We start from the raw sequence: 19,913 nt of genomic DNA on the forward strand, positions 1-19,913 counted from the left end.
ACCTAGAAACCAAACCCGTTCTACGGCCGAAATAATTCACTACAACAACCTTAAAGTTGCAGTGAATAATGTCTGGGATACACCCCATTTAAAATGGGCCATACAATAATGCAGAATTGAAGCCCTTCCCCTTCATATGAAACTTTTTTTTTGGGGGGGCTGGGAGCAATTCAGTGCAACCAGCATATGGGTGGAGGGCGATGTGGCATTAGTGCTGGGGTCCTCAAAGTACACTCTTCCAACTAGTAGCATCATCTGGGAAATTGGTAGAAATGTACATTCTCAGCCTCACCAAGGCCTGCTGAATCAGAAACCCTGCGGGAAGGGCCCAGGATTCTGTTTTAACAAGCCCTCCAGATAATTAAGATGTGCCCTAAATTTTGAGAACCACTGGCACGGTGGTTAAGAGCCTAACGATTAAAAGCTTAGTTGTTAAGCAGCTTTAGACCCAGCCAAACCTGGGTTCCAATTTCACCTTGGCTATTCACAAGCTGAATGTTCTTGGGAAAGTTGTTTTTTTTTTTTTTTTTTGCAGTACGCGGGCCTCTCACCACTGTGGTCTCTCCCGCTGCGGAGCACAGGCTCCGGACGCGCAGGCTCAGCGGCCATGGCTCACAGGCCCGGCCGCTCCACGGCATGTGGGATCTTCCCGGACCGGGGCACGAACCCGTGTCCCCTGCATCGGCAGGCGGACTCTCAACCACTGCGCCACCAGGGAAGCCCTTGGCAAAGTTTTTAATTTGTCTAGATCTTAGTTTCCTGGTTGGCAAAATGGGGATAATACTTCTACTGTGAGGATGAAATGATACATTTTAACTAAGCCTGGGCACATTATAAGCAATCCATAAATGGTAGCTATGATTGGAAGGGAGGTGACCGAATATAATGGAAAATACAGCCGGTTTACGTAGGAAAACCTGGGATGAAGAACTTGGCTTCTGGATCTACCACTTTCTGTGTGCCCCTGTGCAGACTGTTTAGCTTCTCTGGGCCTCAAAGATGTGAAGATTAAATCAGATCGCGTGCGTACAGCAGAAACTGCAAGGCACTGCGTGATCGTAAATTTTTGTATAAACTACAGCGGTTCAAGAGGAATACAAACATTTCAAAAACGTAACAAACAAACGGAAGAGGAACGGATTCCCGAGACAGAGCCAGGGAGCCGTGTAGAGCAGACCCTTGAAAATAAAATGAAAACAGAAGCTGTGAACCACAACAGCAGTTTCTAATTGAAAAGATTTTGCCTTATTATCAAACGCTCCATAGCCACGAATGATGCTGGTGCAGTGTGCCCACAGGTCCAGCTGTGCTTCCCACAATTCCCTGGTAGGCTCAGTTCCACGTGAGCCTGCTTTCTGCTAATCAAAGAGGATAGAGAAGACGTGAGCCAGGCCCTCCTCCCTGTAGCCACACAATTCTAGTGTCCCCCTGATGCCGCTACAGTGTGTCTCACGTATTGATTTATAAAGTGAACATCTACAGCTGATATGCTCCCTCTCAGCTCCCATCCTCATAAGTACTCAATCTTCTTTGCTTACCCCCAGGTTAGAATCACATCCCTGAAAAAAAAAAACAAAGAACGCAAAAACAACTTCTGACTGTTGTAGCTGCACAAAGTGCTCTGGGATAAGGGAAATAAAATAGCTTCCTTGGCACCTCCTCTGTGCTTTCTTTCATTCATTCAACAAACATTAGTTGAATGCCTAATGCCTAGTAATGCCTAGTACCACGTGTCAAATACTGTTCAAGGAACTGATGGTCCAGGGAGAAGGCAGATGTGTTATCAAAGGATCGTCATTCGTTGAGGGAAATGGGAGGATGGAGGCAAGGGCTGGGAGTTATGTAGAGAAGAGAAAAAAGCAGGCACAGCTTGGCTTCGGTGGGGAACGTGAGAAGCAGGGATGCCTCTTGGAGGACGGGAGATTCTGAGCTAATATTAAAGGAAGAGCAAGAATCAGTCCGGCAAAGAGCTGAGAGGAGGCGACAGGCGTCTCTGGGGGTAGAGGTAGCAGAGCAGGAACAGAGACACCAAGGTGCGACACACTGCCCAGAGTCTGGGGTGCGCCAGACGGGGAGGAGAGATGAGGCTGCTCGTACAGGCAGGGTCCCCCCTGGGAGGATCTCCTGGACCTCAGACATGACCCTGTGCGTGTGGTCGTGAGTCCCTGAAGGGCTCAAGCAGAAGAGTGACATGTCACCAAAGGAACGCTGAGGACTTGATATAAGCCAACTTCACAGGCAGATATGAAGTTTGCACAGCCCGATAGCCTTGCCAACGTAGGTCACAGCTGTGGAGCCACCGGGGCTCCAGCTCCAGGCTTTCTGGTTCTAAAGGGCCTTTGCTCTGTCCTACACGATACCGTCTCCTCGGCAGCTCACACGAATGGAGTGTCTGAAAGTTATGTTTCTTACACGGTGAAGTCCTAAACCTTTCACCTACTTTCAAGCATTGACAACAAAAGGCTACCATTTAAAAGGACTCTTTCTCCCCTACTCAAAACTCCACCCTGTGTCACACCAGGAGCTCAGTCCAAGATGGTGCTCTGTTATTTAATATCTATGTTGCCTTAGGCCCTTTCTTGGACTATCACAGATTAGATGCTTAAAAGTTCAATTATTTTTGAGAAAACCCCAAAATCCATAGCATGTAATAAAATGAAATTGGCCCAAGGCACAGATTTGAACTGAGAAAACCATGAGTGGGAGCCAATCTTTTAGCTGGAAAATGGGTCCATTGGCCACCATTCTATTTGTTGTCTACACAGAAAAGTACAGGCCCCAGTGGTCTCTGTGAATTCACGGGATTCACTGAGCCTCAGTTTCTTCACGCCACCTGCTCATACAGCGTCTGTGCCCACGAATGAGCTACTCTATGTTCCGGAGTCAGGGAAATGCAGATGGATTATCTAGTGTGTGGCGCTGGTGACCAGAGTGACTGCAGCCTCAGGGACTCAGTAGCTCCCAGCGGGAAGGCCCTCGCTATTTGGAGATGGTGAGATGCCTAACACAGGCCACTCTGCCCTGAGCACCGCCGGCTGCTCGAACCTCTGGAGCCGGTCAGGCCAAGGATTAGGAAATGATTTCTTTGTGGTGCTCCTCTGAATGACCCTGCCGATCCCAAGCTGTCCACCCTTTCACACTTCCTGGCTTTCCACTTAAGACCATCTTCTTTTTATGCCCATTTAAAATCCATTTCAACATCGGGAAGGGAGGGAGGAAGAGTGTGTGGGCTCTGGCTGGGGCGGGAGGCCCCAGGGGAGGTACTGACTCTTTCGCACACATTATCTCATTTAAGCCTCACAGCCACCCCAGGAGGTGGATATGGTTATACCTGCTTTTCACAGGGAAGAAGAAAGAGTCTGCTGAATCCTTGGAATCAAACCCTGCATCTGAACACACTGGATCATAATCCCATATCAAGTCTAAACTCCCTCACCCCATCTCTACCCTAAACATCCACTGACAGCTAAGAACTGTAAACCTGGACCAGGTGGTAACCTTCCCCTGCACATATTAATGAACTGAACATGTACCAGGTACACCATAGAGAAGACCATGTCGGTTCCCGCCCATTACATAGCAACTCAATGGCTAATATGTAAAAGCAAGTGACAAAAATAGGACAGCCATTGATGATAACAATTATAATAATCATCCCCCCACTGATTACATGTTTCCCATGGGTGGGGCAACAATCCGTGTTCACTCCTGCCCTTTCTCTCTACAACCACACATGAAATGGCCCCATTTTACAGGTGATGAAGTCGAGTAGCAGAGTTGTACTTCGTGGGGCTTGTACAAGAAGGGCTCTGTTGTCTCCCAGAGCTGCCTCGAAGGAAGGAGTAACTTCCCCACAAAAGGGGAAAATGAAAGATTTTGAATATATTGTGCCAGGGGCCGTGAACCTCAGGAAGCTATCGGAAGGAGGCGAGATTTTGGAGCACCGGCTTTTCTGCTCGGCAATACCAAATTTCAAAGTGCTCGGAGATAAATGCAATTCCAGGACGTGTGGGTCTAAATTCTCTGGTTGGAAATAAAGCATTTCTGAAAGTGCTAAATAAGGGGCTCTCTGGGTACAGGGGGGGAAAGGGAAGGGAGTGACAATTAAGGAGCCAGCAGCAGCTGTGACCTCAGATCGATAAATGGGTCCACAAGAGGCACACCAAGGTCCTGACTGCGGGAGCTAAATGTCTGGGACAGACCCAAGGGCAACTGGGAAGCTCAAGGTCATTATCTTACCATTAACCTTTCACCAGGCTCTGTGCCACGAAGACAAGCCAGCCAAGCGCAGCGGGGCCAGGAAGTGTGGACTGAGGCTGCGGGGCCAGAAGCGTGGGGTGTCAAGCCTCAATGGTGACTCCTCGGGGACAGGCCGAGTCCCAGGGAGCAGCCTGTGGACAGGGTACTTCCCCACACACCCTTCTTCCCTTCCACCCCGGAGGAAACCTTCCCCGATCCCTAAGTCTCACCCAGAGGCCCTCTTGCTGCTCACATGGTACCCAGGATTCCCTGTCTACTTCTCCCTCTGCATCCAGTTGCCCATTTTCTTGTTTCCCTTCCACTGGGCTCCAGGAGGGAGGACCACGGTCCTACTTTCTGTTGAACCAACACCTACCCCCAGGGCCTGGCCTGCAGGAGCCACTCAAAACATAGGTATGAAATAGATGAAAAGTACTCAGTATCCACTGGTTTGCAGGGGGGCGGGAGGGGCTGTAGAAACAACAGAGACACAAAGAAGAGACATGAGCCCTTCGTTACAACCACCTCTGCTTAGCTCATAACAATACGTCTGACTCTTGATTATGCCAGTCCTTCCTAGTATGATGTTCACTCCTGTGTTTAGGCTGAGCACAACTGACTTAGAGAATGGAAAAGAGTGTCTTTTATATATAGTGTCTTCCTTTTGTACATTTTGTATCCCTTCTCTGTCTTTATTTCCAAAGGCCTGGCATCTTGTTAAAAGTTCTGTCCTCTCTGCACACTGATGAAGGGTGGGGGGGCGGGGAATGTGTGTTTCACCAGCCCTGCTAAACAGCATTATTTGCAAATCAAGTTAAATGTATGCACAGCGCTATTCAAACTGAACTGTCTCCTGGCTTTCCTCCACATCTGAGCCAAAGAAAATAAAACTGGAGAACCTCTTCCCGGCTTCTGCCATGATAAACACTGCATCGGTGCAAAGGCGAAGACTCCTCATTCCCCAAAGAAAACTGGGCTCACCCCAATGTTCTGACCCCTTCCCTTCTTGAACCAAGACGTTCTTCCCTGCACAGCCAGCCTCCGTCAGCACTGGGATTAGGAGGATGTCTGGAATTCCTGCTGGGCTGTTCTCGTCACCAGAGTAGACACTGCGTAGGGGCCGTCCAGTGGCGAACCTCACATACCCTGCATTCTCGGTCAGTGCTGGAGCCCTTCATCTGCTCCTTGCACTTAAGTGATTATAAAATACCTTGAGAATCCAATTACACACAGCTAAGGAAATGATGCTGGTTTCAGCTACCCTCATTTCCCGTCTCCTTTCCCACCTTTACCATTCCTGGGCTCCACCTTCTGACTTGGACAGTCAGGGCCAGCTCACCGCTGGGGCTTCTGCACTGAACAAGCAAATGAGACCTCAGAAATTTGCATGGGCAGCGATGGCCCATCCTCAAAATTTACAGGACGCCAACATAATATGCAAGCTGCATGAAGCTAGTTGTCTAAGGAAAGTTTCATCTCTCTCACCTGGGTATGTGAGTATATAATTGTACAGGTGCATATGTGCCTCCATGAGACATGTACCAGGTACATGGCATCAGATGAACAATCTGATGCCACACATGGCTTACTGACCACATCAGCCTCCATGAGGGGTCTGGGCACTGGAGGTTGGGAAAGCCCGTAAGTCTAGATTCTGCCATTTCCTTTGCAGAAGCACAACAGTGCCCTGGGAGAAAGAGTCTGTGACACTGAGTCACCTCTGCCTCTCCTCCAGCCAGCTCTGCTCAGCACTGTTCCCCTTGAGAAGCAGCTGCTGTGTTCCCAGCACTCACTGTCCCAATTCCCCATTTCGTCTCTGTCCTAGGATTTACCACTGTCTGAATTCACGCACATATTTGTCTTTCTGGCCAACTGTTCCTATTCACTGCTGTGACCCCAGCCGCTACACTTGTGCTTGGACCATAGTCATTTTTTAAGAAATAGTTGTTGAATGAATGCCAGATCTCCTTATGCCTCAGCGAATAATGCCTGTGAGGTCAGAAAGTGTCCAAAAACGCCGGCCACATTCACAAGGGTAAATCTGTAGGACAAGTTTCTAAAAGGATATAAGACAAGTTCTCTCTCATCTCTGCTTTATGCAATATCAGCCTGATGTCTCTGGTTAACATTAAGATTCATCAACTTCTCCAAACGCCATCTGCTATGAAAGCAAGATCCCATTAAAAATGTCTTTAGAAATTTTTTTTTTAAAAATGGAATGTCTTTAAGAGATGTTTATGTAGAGTGATAGGATGAAGCCTACATAAAGTAACACCTAGAAAATATAGGTTCTGGTCTTAACTTTGTCACTGTTTGATTTTAAGCAAGTTATACTCTGGTTCTGAATCCATGCTTATATATAAAATGGGACAAACATACTAGTCTTGCCTACCTAATAGTGAAGTCTACTGAGGATGTAATGAAACAGTATAGATGAGAGTATTATGCAAATTAAAGCACATATGAGTATCAATAGGGATTAAGCAAGCATATTTTTGGAATGGACTTTGTACATACGAGGCATAATGTAGAGGATGTCAAAGGCCTGTTTCTTTTTCTTCTTTTTGAGTCTCAAATTGTTATGTCCTCTCTCCCAAATCCATTCAATTCTTCAGATGTGCAGATCATTTTCCAAAAGAAGCATCTGGAATAGCTAATTTGTTACCAAAGCCAGCGATGAAACACACATGATCCTGTGGGGCTGAAAGGCCTGCCATGATTCCCAGTTTTCCACTGTGTTAGTTTTCAGCTATTAACCACTCTGTTTTCAGGTGATGAATTTGGAATGAAGATGGCTCAGAACTCTTGGCTACAGGGCCCTTAAAGAGAGAGCAATTCTGTCACACGGAACGTCTTGTTGCTTGGTTTCCATTAAGGAATCTTGGCTTTTAAATAAACTGTCAAGTAAAACTTGGCATCAAAACACAAAGTGGTAACCTCCTTTGCAGAGGAGCTGACAGCTCAGCTGTGTGTCAGATAGATAGCTGCTAAGAGTCAGCTCCAAAGGTGACTGCATCCGCTCTGGAAGGGAGAGGGTACCACAAACTGCCTTCCTCAGGATTAAGTCAAAGCAAAATTTAGGGATGATCTTAATGGAAAGTGGACTCAGTAATGCCGATTGACCATACCCCTCTCCACGAGCGCTGGTTTTGGAATTATAAAAGTTTTTGACGTGCGAAAACATAATTGGAAAACTTTTTTTCCCTGCTTAAAGGGCTAATTGATTTCACAGGTGTTTAATTATCATTTGCTGTGAGATAATACCTTGTAGTGCCATAAAAAATGGATTTAATTTTCGAGTGCTCGCAAAACCATTGCCAAAGCCAAGTTAGACCTAAAACTAGATAATTATTCTATAAATCAAACACAGTGCCTCCTTTCTTTGAAATTTTTAATACTTGGGGATAATGATATCTGACAACCTTGAAACTAACACGAAAAGGATTTTCCTGCCAAGTGCCAAAAGGCAACCATTGGAGCATGGCAGGCAGTTTGGTTCATTAATGGTGACTCAGGCAACCTCAGGACCCTGCCTGTGGGCTTCCGAAACATGCCAAGGGTTAAGGCATTGGTGTGTGTCAAGACACAGTATTCTCTACCAAGATCAAATGGCCAGACATCCATATAAGGTCTACAGAAAAACAGAAAAGAAATCCAAAACCACCCTTCACACAAAAACTGCCTAAAAGCCACTGTAACTCTCTGAGCCCAAACTCAGAGCCCTGGAATGTGGAAAGTAGAGGATTTTCACCTTGATCAATAAATGCTTTCCTATCTTAGGCTTAAGGCACAACACTTGTGCTTTCTGTAATAATAAGGGAGAGAAATCATGAAATCAAAAGAATGTTAACAGCTGGAAGGTACCACAAAGATCGGCCAGCACAAACACCCAAATGAAGAAAGCAAAGCCAGGAGAAGTCAAGTGACTCTCCCAACATGACACCACCAGGGGCAGAAGCAAGATAAAAAGGACTGTTCTGAGCAAGCAGAACAAGGAAGAAATAGCCTAAAAATTGATGTGGAGTCCCATTCTCATCCAAAATCTAAAAATAAAAGAAGGAAATTTTTTAAAAAGAAAAAAGAAAAAAAAAAAAAAACAGTGAGGTTTCATTCTGTAAGAGGAGTGGCTATTTCTCCAACAGAGCCCAGTTTCCGTGGAAGTGCTTCAGCTGCCTTAAATAACTGTATGGGGATTTTAGTTGGTGCCACGTTTCAGATTTTTCTTTCCTCCAACTTTTATTCAGAAGCTGTTGAAGTCATAACACGTTCCATTAGATTAAGTGTGCCTGAATGATTTAAGAAAGCTGGGCAAGCTGGCTGGGCGCACACACACAGTCAGCATTATTTACTTTATTTAATGCCTGTGTACAGAGTGTGTGCACCGCCCAGATCACTCACTGCACAGTGTGGATTTTCAGGCAATTTGAGTTGGCCTTTACAGGTTAAGGCAATATAAGGCAGGATGCAGTATAACGGGTTCCATTCCTGGACACCGTACTTCGGTCCTCCTAGTAAAAACCTAAGCCAAAGGCGTGCTGGCAGAAAAGGCAGGGGAAAATGTGGGTCCCAGAATAGTGTGAAAGGGATAGGATGGAAAAGCCTTCATAGGGACTGGCTTGGGACTGCAATGGAAACTCCTGCAACCAAGAAAAATGGGGATAATAATTACAGCTAACATTTATTGGGCTTATTGCACGCCCGACATTCTGCAAAGCACTTTACGTCTGTTTGGCCATTTGCTCTTCCAACAACCCTGTGAAGTAGGTAACATTATGTCTCCTACTTTATAGAAGAGGAAATTGAAGATTATACCTAACTTATCTAAACTTACTTAATTAGTAGGCAGGCGGGATGTGAACTCGGGCATTCTGACTGCAGGGCCCAAGTTATTATATATTATCATATGCACACTGCCTCCTTTCTATAATGCTTCACGGAGATGTCCCGGGGACTAGCCAGTGAGCTCCGTCTTGAGGGACACCATGAGAACCACTATGGAATCTACTGGACTGATTTATGATCTTCTAACCAGAGATATGCCTGGTATATCTCTGAGCCGGATCTTTTATCCAGCTCAGAATCAGAAAGGACAACCTCCCCAAGGTCAGCCCACATTTAAAGTATTACTCCCAGGTACTAGGGAGTAGGTAGAACAGGTGAGAAACAAATTGCTGTTCATAAAATATTTGCAAATACCCTGAAAAATGCAAGAACATACAATGCTACACATATCTGGTCTGCAAGAAGGTACTTACTTATTTACTTAGGGAACTAGATTGAAAGATGAAATTAGTAGCCCTCCATGCCATTAAAAAAAAAAAAAATTGCTGTTCATTTGCTATATTTTATCCCAGACAAGACCACTTTTGAACACAGAAACCTTAAGCCCTCTTTCTAAGAATTTATATAATTTTCACTTTCCCAGTCCATTGTGGGGCTTTGGCACCAAGAACTATATCATGCCTTTTAGTTATCTTAGAAGCTTGAGTGGAGCCTGTACTACATGTATGGGTCCCTGAGGCCACATGAATAGGACAGGGAAGAGAGAAGTCCTGTCAGAGACACCGGCGTTTCATTCATTCACTTGTGTACTCATCCAGCCAGCCAGCCACCCATCTAACAATAATACTTATTGTGAACCTATAAGTACCAGGCATGCTACTGTCAGGAGTGGGGAATTCACTGGTGAGCAAAAATAAGAATAATAACTTTAATAAAGATGATGATGATGTTTCTTTACCTTATGGAATTGACAGTCTTTTTTGGGAGACTGATATTAAATAATTAACCATAATAATCAACAGCTGTGGTGAGTGTTCCAGGGAGAGACTAATTGTCCTATGGGAGCACATGAAAGAGGAATCTGACCTAGTCAGGACAAGGGGACTAAGCTGAGGCCTAAAGAATAAGTATCCGTCAAGCAGGACCGGGGTGGAGATGAATTACCGCGAGCGGTGTTGATGACAAACTGTCAAAGACCATCAAGAAACGGAAAATACCTTTGAGCCAGCGAAGTACACACAGCACAACTAACTGTTCCAACAGGTGCAACACAGACGAAATCCATTGGATGGTGTGTAAAACACAGGTTGGGGCTGCTTGCTGGCTGGAAAAAATGAGTATTCAAGCCTGGATGTCTGGACAGATACTCACTTCCTGTTGAGCACGTTGATCGTATTATTAGCATCCCAGATTCCACATACCTGCCGAGCAGTAGCTGACTGCAGCAGACCTTAACCCACGTTACAGGTAGGAAAGCTGCGGCAGAAGGGGCTTGACACCTTGCTTAGAGCTAAGCAAAGATACTCAGGATCATGCCAGTTCATTTTACCTGCTCTGCCCTCCACCCCCAGGACCTGCCAACTCACCTGTTTTAGACTTATTTAGGAGCCCTTTTTCCTGTTGTCTCAACATCCTACAGGCTCAGTAGAGATGGTGCTGAATCCCTAAATGATCATATTTTCACAGTAATTAAAAGCCAAATTCCCCAACTCCCTAAGTGCAATGAGCAGCTTGAATGCCTGTGTTTTGCCCTAACACTGAACATCTCTAAGGTGAAGGAAAAGCCTGAGAGAGAGGAATGAAATGACTTAATTGCAGAAAGAGGCAGCCTTAGGATGCGGTAGAAGTGGCCCAAGAGGAAAGGAAGCTGGAGCTTCTGTCGGGACGACCTGCTCAGGAACACCCAGGAGCTCTGGCTCCCGCCCGTCCTCAGGTGCCGACCACTGTGCTGGCCCGGGACCCACTGGCCCGGAGAGACCCTGAGAGGGCATCTCTCTGCCACAACGATGAGTCCTTCCTGCTGAATTTAATAGTTTTTAAGGTGAGAGGGGCGAACGAGGCAATTTCAGTTATTAAGGCATTAGTTTGGATTGGAGCCCGGAACAAAAGAAAAGCCACCACTGGGTTCACCCAACAAAGACGCTGTTTCCATCCATCTGCCTCTTAGGCTAATTTAGGGATTACAGCGCTTGCCCACAACCTCCGACAAAGCAAACTGAAGATCGTATATTGAGGCCAGACCGGAGCAAACCACTGCCACCTGTATCTTGAAGGCTGCTAATTCCTCAGAAAATAAATTAGAAGAAAAAGTTGGAGGAAATCTATATATGTATATATATTTAAATATCACAAAACACATTTCCATTCTTTAAATCATAGTCTCTCCTAGAATAAGAAAGCTGACGTGAGAGTCCAAGGAAAGGCTCTTAGTAAAAAACATAAAATATATTTATAAAATAGTACCTTCACATGTAGAAATAACAATAGTGATAACAACTGCCACAGTTTTTTGCACACTCGTATGCTAAGCCCTGTGCTAAGTACTTCACATACAGTCTCACCATCTCAGGGTCACAATCTGAGGTTAATACTATTATCCCCATTTCACAACTGAGCACGGAAGCTGAAAGAGTTCCAATAATTTGCCCAGAGCCACACAGCCAGCAGAGGAGGACGATTAAAATCCAAACATGGTCTGTCTGCACCTGAGAAGCTGCCGGGCTTCACTGGCATTTTGTAGTGGCAGCTCTTGATGTCTTAAGAAGAGGCATAGATGAGATCTTTCAAAGTATTGAGCACTGAAGACCTTTCGGTGCTCACTCCAATGGGTAATTCAAATAAAGTACCACTAGACCTTAACATACGGAATTGACATGTATGCAGACATTTGAATGGCTGACTTCTAGACTTTTCGGATTGTTATATTCCAGATAAGTTAATGCATTCATAGTCTGCCTTTCACTTCTGTTCTGATAGGGTGCTAGGTACATGTGCTCAGTTGTCTGAAATCATCCTGAATGGAGAAAAGCCAAATTAAGCTGCAGGTCCATCCAGTTTACTTGTCACTGGGAAATCCTCTAGTTGTAAATAACTCAGTAATCAAACATACAGGCACAAAACCCAGCTACCGGGCTTCCCTGGTGGCACAGTGGTTGAGAGTCCGCCTTCCAATTCAGGGGACACGGGTTCGTGCTCCGGTCCGGGAGGATCCCACATGCCGCGGAGGGGCTGGGCCCGTGAGCCATGGCCGCTGAGCCTGCGCGTCCGGAGCCTGTGCCCCGCAATGGGAGAGGCCACAACGGTGAGAGGCCCACGTACCACAAAAAAAAAAAAAAAAAAAACCCAGCTACCTGTTCAAGACCTTCCCCTTGGGAGGCTGAGTGGAAACTCTGTGGAATAATAAATTAGCAGCTACTTCATTTTTTTTAAAGAAAAAAACCCTGTTATTGAGAGTGATTGACCTTAAAATTTAAATCGAATTAAGATGGTTTCATCTTCTTCTCGCTACTTCTGATGTTGCAATCTGGAGGGGGTGGTGAGGGGAGATTCTTTTGGATGGAGATGCTAGATGAATCCTTGTAAAGCAGCACCTTACAGCTATACCCACCTGAATTTATGTTCAGACATCTGCATCCCCAACACAATAGCAGCGGAAAAGCAGCAGAATGAAAGAAGTGCTACCCATTTAGCGCTCAGCCCAGGGACCTGCTGGGCACCCTTTGCTAAATCTACTTACAAGTGAATTTATAATTCACACAAGGTATCCAGGCATGGAAGCTAAGACATAAATCGTTTATTGACAAAGGGACCATTTGTCATTTAAAAATAATTATGTTTCTTTAAGCAGAGTGACAAATTCCATCTTCCCCAATTTACTTATTGAGCCTTACAGGCAATGTAAGTCCCAAGTTGTGTGTGTGTGTGTGTGTGTGTGTGTGTGTGAGAGAGAGAGAGAGAGAGAGAGAGAGAGAGAGAGAGAGAGAGAGAGAGAGAGAAAGAGAGAGGACCACAAGGAGATTCTATTTTCTCCCTGAAACTTTTATCTTAAGAACCCACGATCCCTAAGGGCAGACTGAAAAATGGGTGCGGTGCCCACAGCTCCTCCAGTTGTCTCGCAGAGGAGGTATTCTCTACATGCTGCAAATCTGGTCAATATAATATTCACAAGGAACAACTAAACAGTGAACACTGACGTTAAACTACAGATTTTAACCTTTGGACACAAGTGTGAAACCCTTCCCTTCAAACTTGCAAAACCCACACAACAGAATGTGTGTGATTCTGATGCAAATGTAGACACTAGAGATGCAAAATGTGTGCTCCACAAGCAAACCATGCTTTACCGTTAATGCTCTTGCCAGCAGGATAATAACGTGTGGTGGAAACCCCAGTCTCAGATGCTTTTAAAGAGACTGGAGGCAAGTGTTCACTGCACAGGGCATCACCACCCATTAAGGATGTAGCCACCCGATTCAACCAGTAGATGGGGCACGTCCACATGCCAAGTGTCCCCACTCAACTCCCCTGATCAGGAAGAATAGGTCCCGGTTCCTCCTCCTTAGCTCCCAACCAGATGGTCAAAATGATACCAAAGAGGGAAAAGGAGGCCCTATCTCATCTCTAAAAGAGCCCTTTGATTATTTGCCTGACTCCTCTTTCACTTTTATTACAATATAAACAAAAGGGGTAGTGACTAGTGAGATGGGGGGCGGAGGGGAAGGGAGTTGGAGTTGGCCAGCTCAGAAGAAATGCACTGCCCACAGCACCTTGGATATAATCTGAAGAAGCTCATCAGTCGGCCAGTCACTTATTTTGGAGCAATATTTACTGAGTGCCTATCGTGCTGGTCCTGCACTGGGTAGGCTGCTGGGTCTACAATGGTGACTCACTCAGAAATGAGATGTGCTCCGTGGAGTTCATCATCTACAGCGGGATACAGACCCTGAAGAAATGCAAATGGTCATGCTATAAACCCTGACGAGGGCTAAAGAACAGGGAGCATTAGAGTGACTACGGGTAGGAGGTCAAAACTGAGTCAAGGCTGGGTGGTCAGGGAAGCCCTCTCTGAAGAAGCAATATGGACATGGCCTGAGGGCTGAAGACAAGGCAGCTTCCAAAAGGGGGTGTGGGAAGAACAGTTCTGGAAGGGGGATGCATTTGTGCAGAGCTCCAATGTGGAACATTCCTGACACACTCAAGGAACAAGGGAAACCAAGCCAGTCTGGGTGGGGTGGAGTGGGGTGGAGGGGCAAGTGGTGGTAGAGGAAGGAAGGTAAATGACACAACCAAAGGCATTTTTCTGACAGGGCAGCGGGTGGTCCCGGTTGTGATCATACTCATATACTACACACACACACACACACACACACACACACAATTATATAGTGCTTCATTTTCCAGGTGCTATTTTAAATCCCTTACATATATAAACTCCATCTACTTCTCAAAATAACCCTAAAAAGTAAGCACTATTACTAACATCCCCTCTTTAGAGATGAGGAAACAGAAGCACAGAGAGGTTAAGTGACTTGCTCACAGTCACACAGCTACTTCTGTGCCAGAGCCTAGATTGGAACCCAAGTCACCTGACTCCAAAGTGCATACTCTTAGCTTCTAAACTCTAATGATTCTCAGAAGCATCATTTTATTGTGATATTTCTGTATGACTACATATATTTTGCTATGAGTATGACAAGACTGGGCTTTTTTTTTCCTTTTGTATTTTTGGGATTTTTTGGTTTTGGTGGCAGGGAGGACTGACATGGCCCCAATAAGAAATCTACAATTTGGCAATGAATATAAGGCCAGACAGACTTATCATATCCTGATAATCCAGCACAATTGTGTACCCCGACTCCTGCCAGATGCCAGCTTCCTCTCGAGTCTGGGTTCTGTACACAGGCTCCCCAAAGGGCTGTAAATCAGCGGCGCTAGATATCTCCACAAAGTTTCAAACAGATGTTCACCCAGTGCTTACTCGCCCAGGCTCCAGATGGCTCCGGATTCTGGCTTCTTCCTCCCGCAGACCCTCAAATCACACTTCAGACATGTCAGTAAGGCAGGCTGAAGAAGGATGAAAGAAGTGGATCTAGCGGAGTTCTTTAAGAAGCCCCGTAGAACCCGGCGGTATTTCATGCATGCAGAGAAGGAGTCGTAACCTGAGGCAGCATAAATCACTGCCAGCCTTTACTACCTGGGTACGATCTTCCGAATGAAGTTGTCATAGGTGTTGCGGAAAAAGTTTCTGCGGCCAGTCAGCCTGGGTCTGTAACAATTTATTCCAACCTCTTCCATAGGCAACCAGTTGCAGAGAATTTTACTACACTGGCCTCATAGCAAGATGATTCCATACCTACCCATCCTCTCAAAAGGGAGAGGAGTAATGCTGAAAAATGTGTTCCACCAAAATGTTTAAAAAAACCCAAAAAATCCTTAAGAACATGTTTCAGCCCTACCGCAAAAACCAGGAAAAAATTTTTTTTAATTCCATTCTTTCTCAGTCCAAGGAACAGGTTACATGCTTTGCTTTCTTCCCAAATTAAAATTATCCCTGACGTTATCTAGTAATTGATGCACATGGGTGATGAGAAAGCCCAGAGGACGGTGCTGGGTTGCCAAGCCTTGCAGGTTTTCTTAGGGCCGTCTGTAGAGATTCCCTACTTTCCTCTCACTTCTCCAGAGACAAGGACTTTTCAGAAGACTAGAAGCTGGGGCTTCTTTTACAGATTTCATGCCTCTAGCATTAATTATTCATTTGCATAGAAGCTGGATTACCATGATGGAAGCCCAAACGAACATCTGAGAGCCAGCATGAGTGCCTGAGATGGGCTGGTCCACCCCATGCAAACCTTTGTGGAGTCTGTCGGAATCCCTTGTAAATTTCACTTCCTATTTATGTGACTTTTCATGGAGGCCAAGAGGCTCAAATCAAATCTCCCTCTATCCTCAAGCAGTGGTAAACACAAGCCTATCAGATCATTTTCCTTGCAGTGGTGTCTAGGCTTTGGGATTAGAGAGCAAGAAAAACATCTAATGGGCTTACTCAGAAATGACTTCCTTCTGTCTTGTACTTCACGAAAACTTTTTTCATCCCTCTTGCACCCTAGGAGGATGAGTATTTCATACCCATTGTTCCCTATCTACCACATTCTACAGACAGAGCTAATTAAAGGTACGATTATTTACTTCTGACTGTCAAAACTCACAGCAAGGCTTACGAGGAACACGTATTCGAAATTCATCCTATCTAGAAATGACGCACTAATGGTATAAATCATGTAAATAACCAGGTGTCTGCACACACTGAATGTCTATAAATGCATTTGGGCTGACAAATGTTTACACTGGGTTATACGCTTTAATTTACCTTCCGTGGCGGGGGATGAGGGGGTGGGCAATGTCACATTAATAAAGGAAGGGGTATTACTGGATTTCATTACATGGAAGTTTCCCTTCCTTATGTAAAACCCAAATGCACCAAAAGTTAAGTAATTTAAAACTGAAAGCTAAAAACACGTTATTTAAATATAAAATATACTTTTCATTTAAGCAGAGAGCCTAGGGTAAGGATGGTTGATTAAAAAACTGAGGCCCAGGAACGTTAAGCGATTACTCAAGGTCACACAGCCGGTGAGGTTCACATAACTGCTACCAGGTGCCCCTGCTTGCCCAGCTAGCTGACGGAACAGAACACTGACCAAATGGAGGGACTGCTATCAATCTTACTGCCCCTTGGAAATGCCCAGAAAATCAACTGAGCCCAGAGGTGGTCAGTGCTTGCTTGGTAAAGCCAACTTTCAGGTGTAAAGGGTAATTATTTATTCAAAACCCAGCTATCAATCAAAGTTGCATACACCCGTATTTTTATCCTTTTTGGGGGGTATTTCTCAATAGTACATGATTAGCCATTCTTGGAAATGATTCTGCGGGCTGGTAGGTTTTTGTGGGTCGGTAGATCTTTCTAAAACTATTTCTAGGCTGTATGAATCTTTGTCTGGGAATTTGTTTCCCTGGCCTTCCAAAACATGAATTGCATTTTTGTTTTGTCCACAGATAACTTTTTTTCTTACTACCCTTGGCAATGAAGCCTACTCTGAAAATACAAATGACCCTGAAAATGTCCCAAGGGCATTCAGTTTACTTTCCTTACCTCGAATCCACTCCTTCTTTTAAAAAGAAAGCTTGGGGAAATTTAGAGCCCAGAAAAATGGGTAGACAAAATGATGTTATTTAAAAGCAAAATCATTCCAGTGCCGTGCGTGCGTGCGTGTGTGTGCGTGTGTGCGTGTGTGCGTGTGCGTGTGTGCGTGTGTGTGTGTGTGTATGGTGGTGGTGGTAGAAGAGAGGAGGGAGAGTTGAAACGGGGGGGTGCTGGGTTGAGGGAAATGGCCATCTCCATGGGCAATTCAACTTGGGGCTCCATGAAGACAAACCAATCAGTATGGACTGTCAAGGTGTTTTGTATGAATTGGCTACCTGCCCATTATGAATTGGAATGGGATTAACTAGCTCATTCCAAACACTCCACCAAACAGCAAATGGTCATATGATAATGATTTCTAGCCACTAACACCCTGGCTGGATTGGAGACTTGGAGTTTTACCTGTAACAATCTTCAGAGAGACTCATTCCTTCAAACCTACCCACTTTCCCTAAACACGTTTTTCTTTTTTTTTTTTGCCCTCTCCTAGCTTTTATTTTTTAAAAAGCCCTCTTGCTAATTGGGAGGCTGTATGTTCTTCTGCACATAAACATACCTATTAACCAACCAACCCAGTAATAAGCAATTTGCATGCTCTACTATATAAATTTGTCAGTCCCCTCTACTCGTGGTCTTCAAAGCCCCATGGTGAAACACATGACCACCCACTTTGCAAGTCTAATTCCACCCGAGGTTCTAGAACCAGTCTACCTCTGAGAGAGAAGGCCTGAGCAGCTTGGATTCAAGATTCAGGGATTCAGCACATGACCGATGCCATTCGCCCTTTTAATTATTTGTCTCAACTTCTTATAACTGGACTTTTTCCCTTGTTCCAGACACCAAGTCCATACTTTATCTTCCCGGCGGAGGCACCTGGCTCCAAGGACTATCACTAGCCAATGGCATCTCTGCCCACACTCTTCTCCAGGCAAATGGGGCCCTAGACTACAGTGAACAGCCTCATGGAAAAGAGCCCAAGGTGGATTTCAGCCCGAACATACGTGGCATCTCTGGGTTCCAACATTGGGTAATTGTTGCATCCTTCCCTGCAGCCATTTCCCCTCTGGGGAGCTACCCACTCCCTTTGGCGTGGATGGGACTGATCCCCACTTGCAGCCTTAAGGCAGCATGTGATGTAAGTGTAAGCAGAGGAGCCCAGCGGGAATCACGGTAGTTCCCATGGTAGCGGGAACCAGTACAGCGGCAGCAGCTGGACTGACCATTGCTGCTGCAGGATTTGCAGGTCGTTACGCTTTGCAAGCCATGAAGCATTATGAAGCCTCAAGTAAAACAAGTTTTTCAAAGTCTACCAAAATCTGCCTTCAGTGGTGGCTATTACAGAGGTGGGTTTGAACCCAAAATGACAAAATGGGAAGCAGCATTAATACCAGGTGTAAGCCCTACTGCCAATAAGGGAAAAATAAGAGATGCTCATCGACGAATTATGCTTTTAAATCACCCAGACAAGGGAGGATCTCCTTATATAGCAGCCAAAATCAATGAAGATTTACTAGAAGGTCAAGCTAAAAAATGAAGTAAATATATGATGAATTTTAAGTTCTTACTCATTGATGTATATGAGTATCAGCTTTTTATAATAAAATGCCTCAAAGCTACATATTTTAAAAATTAGCATAAGCTAAATCAAAGCCTAGGTATAAATTTGAGGATTTAAAATCGGATTATAGAATATTTGTAGGTTAATACTCAATAATTATGGATAAATGCGTGCCACTTGCAGTGTTGTTTATTACTCATTTGTCAAGTAATTTGGTACCTATTTCAAGACAAAGTGAACAAGATAGTCTCTTCCTGAAGGAATCCCCAATCTGATGGGAGACTCATTAACTGACAGTTAAAATACAGTGTGATAAACATGATGGAATTAGCACAGGCTGTTATAGTAGGGGCTCATCTCATTGGGACAGAAGGCTGTTCAAGGTACAGAGGATGCCCCCAGCTACTTAGAACCTTGAACTTAAAAGTGAATTTAGCCACAACTTACCTAAGAAATTGATCTAGGTATGTATTTATCACTTTGTCAGTGATAAATCTGAACTGTTTCAGATTCCATATATTAAAAACTATAACAGTATGATAAAAAAAAAAAGTGCAAGACATCAGCACATTCCCCAGGCCACAGTTTTTTTACCTAAGGCCTGGGAACCACTTAAGCCAATATGGCTGCTTCCTCTGGCCACGTTCTTTTGATCAATGTGATAGTCTATGCGACGTAGGCAGTTAAAAACTATCTATCAAAAAAAAAAAAAAAAAAAAAAAAAAAAAAAAAAAAACTATCTATCAAAAAAAAAAAAACAACAAAAAAACTATCTATCGCCTTCCACACATCCTCACTACCAAGTGGTACGTTACAATAAAAACATGTTTCAGGGCAAATTCTAGAGTCCTGCCAAAATCCTAGCCCAAGAAGCAGGGCCTGATACTGGGGTCAGACGGCATTAAAGCTCTGCCGACAGGTGTGCTCCACGCACCTGCACCTGCCCTGGGGCCCTCAAGACCTCCCCAGTGCCAAGTACCTGCCAGAAAAGCTCACTTTTTGCACAACTCTGTGTTCCCTGCTGCGTGAGTTCTGCCTGGCGGGCTGGACTTCTTGCCAGCACTCGCAGGCTCCCGCCCAGCGTCTACCCCCCTCCAGTGGGTAAGGCTTCCCTCCAGGCCCAGATCCTTCCGT

At 45.0% G+C, this 19,913-nt stretch overlaps 1 protein-coding gene and 1 pseudogene across 1 annotated transcript in view; one reads left to right on the top strand and one right to left on the bottom strand.

The window, feature by feature from the left end:
- EXT1 (exostosin glycosyltransferase 1) overlaps positions 1–19,913 on the bottom strand; it is a 289,711-nt gene that overhangs the window by 48,573 nt on the left and 221,225 nt on the right. The gene's annotated exons all lie outside the window — the stretch shown is intronic.
- On the top strand, positions 18,401–18,755 carry LOC117308628 (mitochondrial import inner membrane translocase subunit TIM14 pseudogene; annotated as a pseudogene).

This window comes from Tursiops truncatus, chromosome 17 (assembly GCF_011762595.2).
Source record: "Tursiops truncatus isolate mTurTru1 chromosome 17, mTurTru1.mat.Y, whole genome shotgun sequence".
Taxonomy (NCBI): domain Eukaryota; kingdom Metazoa; phylum Chordata; class Mammalia; order Artiodactyla; family Delphinidae; genus Tursiops; species Tursiops truncatus.